Source organism: Centruroides sculpturatus, unplaced genomic scaffold (genome assembly GCF_000671375.1).
Source record: "Centruroides sculpturatus isolate CEXI.00-Female unplaced genomic scaffold, Cexi_2.0 scaffold202, whole genome shotgun sequence".
NCBI classification, from domain to species: domain Eukaryota; kingdom Metazoa; phylum Arthropoda; class Arachnida; order Scorpiones; family Buthidae; genus Centruroides; species Centruroides sculpturatus.
Window position 1 is genome coordinate 16,903 of NW_019384441.1, and position 3,510 is coordinate 20,412.

At 46.2% G+C, this 3,510-nt stretch overlaps 1 pseudogene; it reads right to left on the bottom strand.

Moving 5' to 3' along the window:
* Positions 1 to 2,407: 2,407 nt before the first annotated feature.
* Positions 2,408 to 3,237, bottom strand: LOC111620148 (annotated as a pseudogene).
* Between the last annotated feature and the right edge of the window lie 273 nt (positions 3,238 to 3,510).

Consider the following 3,510-nt stretch of genomic DNA (forward strand, 5'->3'; position numbering starts at 1 on the left):
GGTAAGTGTCCAGGATGCCTTCTGTTGTCAAATTCTTTTCTTTGCCATCTTGTGTTTGGACTAGGATTCCCCCCAATCCTGTAACCACTGGCATCTGTGTGGAGTTCTGTTGGCGCATTTTCGCCATTCAACCCTAATACAGGGTCAGAAGTAAGTGCCCTTTTTAAGGTAGAAAAAGAATCGGCCTCTAGTTGATCCCAAGTGAACGTGAACTCCTTTTTTAGTAGTTACTGTAATGGTTGCACTTTACAGCAGAAATTTTTAATAAAGCGTCGGTAATAGGAACATAGACCCAGAAAACTTCTTACGTCATGCGCATTTGCTGGAGTAGGAAAATCGGTGACTGCTCATAATTTCTCAGGGTCCAGTTATATCCCATCTCTTGATATGAGGTATCCAAGGATCTTGATCTGGTTAGCACCAAAGACACACTTTTTCGGATTCAGGTGTAGGCCTGCATCCTGTATGCAGCCTAAAATGGCTTTTCACTGTACCAGATGATCTTCAAAGGTTTCGGAAAACACGACTATATCGTCAAGATAACATAAGCACATAGTCCACTTTAGATGGCGCAACAAGTTATCCGTCATTCTCTCAAACGTAGCTGGCGCATTGCATAAACCGAATGGCACGACTTTAAATTCATATAACCTCTCTGGTGTAATGAAGACAGTCTTCTCTCGATCACGTTCATCGATCTCAATCTGCCAATACCCTGAATAAAAGTCCATTGAGGAAAAAAAATTGGCTCCTCGTAAGCAATATAGGGTATCGTCAATGTGTAACAAAGGGTAAACATCTTTTTTTTGCGATCTTATTCAGTCGCCAGTAGTCAACACAAAAGCGCCAACTTCCATCCTTCTTCCTCACAAGGACAACTGGCGATGACCACGGGCTCTTGGATGGTTGAATTACCTTATCCCTCGGCATCTTCTGAACTTCATCCTGGATAATTCTGTGTTCAGTGGGGGACACTATATGCTCATTGACTGGTCGGTGGGTTATCTCCAGTGTTAATACAGTGTTTAACCTTGATCTTGGTAGTAAGTACTTCTCTTGTTGCCAAACTGGAAGGTTTCCGAAAAGTGATGAAGAACGTCCCGAAGTTGCATTCATTGGTTCCGGGGTCAGGGCGGTAGACACATTCCACCTATGCTGGACTTCTGTCTTCATGGTCATAGGAGAGGCCATCGTTATCGGCTCTGGCAGAGCACATTTGTCAATGGCGGTTAGACCATTTCCCTGTAACCGCTCTGCTACACTGATACACATACCCTTTGGAAGGGTTTTAGGCCTACAAGTACCATTGGCAACTCACAATGCTCCCTTGCCCTCCATCAGTTGGATGATGGAAGAGGGGGTGGCAACCTCTTTCTCTAGCAGTAAGTGTTTGTTACCCTCCACTATCGCTTCAAAAGAATTGTGAGTGGCTAGGCATGACACAGCTATTCTCATTAACAAGTAAGGAGGGATGAAACTATCCCATTTGTTTGAGGGTCATTCTCCAAGAGGAGAGCAGAATGCCCACAATCTATCCCGGCTTGAGAGGCTTCCAGGAAATCCCATCCGAGGATAACATTATGACTGCAATGCTGCAAAACTACAAACTCAAATGGTTGGTACTTCCCATTTATACTGATTCGCGCTACACATTTTCCAGCTGGTTGTATGAAATTTCCATCTGCTACCTTCAGTATGATGTCTGTGGTGTCGGTGAACATGGTCTTCCACAGTTGCTGGCGATATGCTTAGAGAGTACAGAAAAAGATGCTCCAGAATCAACGAGGGCATGCACGGGGTGATTCTCTATTCTGATGTCCACGTAATTTCTAGTCATCTGGTCAACAGTCGTCAAAGGGGGATTTTCTTCGCAAGCGGCCTCACCCCAAGAAAGGTTGCACTGCTTAGTTTTCCTCTGCTCTGCAACGGGGAGATTGACTAAGACGGCGGTATGGTGATGGTGATCTCAGGCGTCAGCGAGTTGTCGAATGTCCTCTTTCCTCGGCATACGGTGAAAAACTTCGAGACCCTGATGGCCAAACATAGTCCTTGGAGAACGGCTGGTGGAACTGCTGTCCAGCCGGTGCCTCTCTATTCGTGCGAGAAGCGTCAAGCATTTGCCTCCGCTCCCGGCAATAGCGTACAACATGGCTGGGACATCCGCAATGGAAACAAACGGGGCGGTTATCTCTGTTCTCCACAAGTCAGTTTTTCTTCTTGGAGGTTTGGCAACTGGAAGCTGTCTCCAGGTAGCGGCAGCATAGATAGGGCACCGTTTTGGCTGAGTAGCTGTCCAGGATGACCCAAGCTGGGATATTGGGGCTAGGGTTCTCTCGACCTCTTCTCTAACAAGTGAGTTGAGTGAAGACCCTCTCGGTTCGGCATCCTCCAGCTGGGGCCCCAAGATTCATTGAACCTCCTCTCTTACAATCTGCCGAATGAAAGTGACCATATCAGGTTGTTCGTCCAAAGAAGCCATAGTTACAACATTCAGCAGACGGTCAAATTTCTGTGGACCAACTCGTTTCCGTCACATGTCCTTGATGTAGCGACACCAGTTGATGAACTCAGTCGTGGTGGTGAGTTCCTTTGTGAGCAGGGCCCGATACACATCTTCAACGCATTTCATCAGGTGAGACACCTTATCGGCTTCCTTCATTTGAGGATTCACCTTGTGACACAAACATAAGATATCCTGAATGTAGGATTGAGTACTTCCCCCTGTTTCTGTGCCTTGCACTTTAACAGTTCCTCTGCTTGCCTGGCTTGCTGCTTGTTATCCCCAAACACCTTTTGAAGTTCGGTCTTAAACTGTTGCCATGACCAAAGACCTGTTTCATTATTTTCGTACTACTGTCGAGTGGTACCTGTGAGGAAGAAGTAGGCGTTGGCGAGACATGCCATGCCATGTCATCCCAGCGGTTAAATGTCGCTATGCGATCGTATTCCCGCAGCCACTCTGCTGGGTCATCAGTAGCGTCACCAGCAAACATAGAAGGATTTCTACAGTGCTGGATAACGGAAGGGACAGAGGTCACCCCAGAGGTCTTTTTGCAGTCTTGAGCCATTGGTTTTTGTTGTGTCCGTCCAGGAGAAGAATAAAGCCCGTATTCTGGCGGTAACCCTTGGAGCCGTAGACTTTGTCTAGGACAGGATGGTATCTCCACTATGATAAGGGGAAGTGGAAGGCGGTACTCAGTGTCTCCACCAAACTGTCGCGGGAACAAACAGCAACAACTCGTTAGGAACACAAAGGTATTTATTAACTTAGACAATGTACAATTCCTGTAGCTTGCAGTATGAGAACAAGAACTGCTCTCAGCCTGAGAGCTGGCTATTATATACTACAGAGACATGGTAGAAACATGGTAGAAACATGGTAATTTGTTAGTATTTACATATGTTCTCAGACCGGGAGAATGTACCCACAAAAAAAAAAAAAAAAGAACCTGCATCAATGAGGTTCAAACCGGAGACCTTCACTCGATAGGCGAAGCCACTAACCTCTAC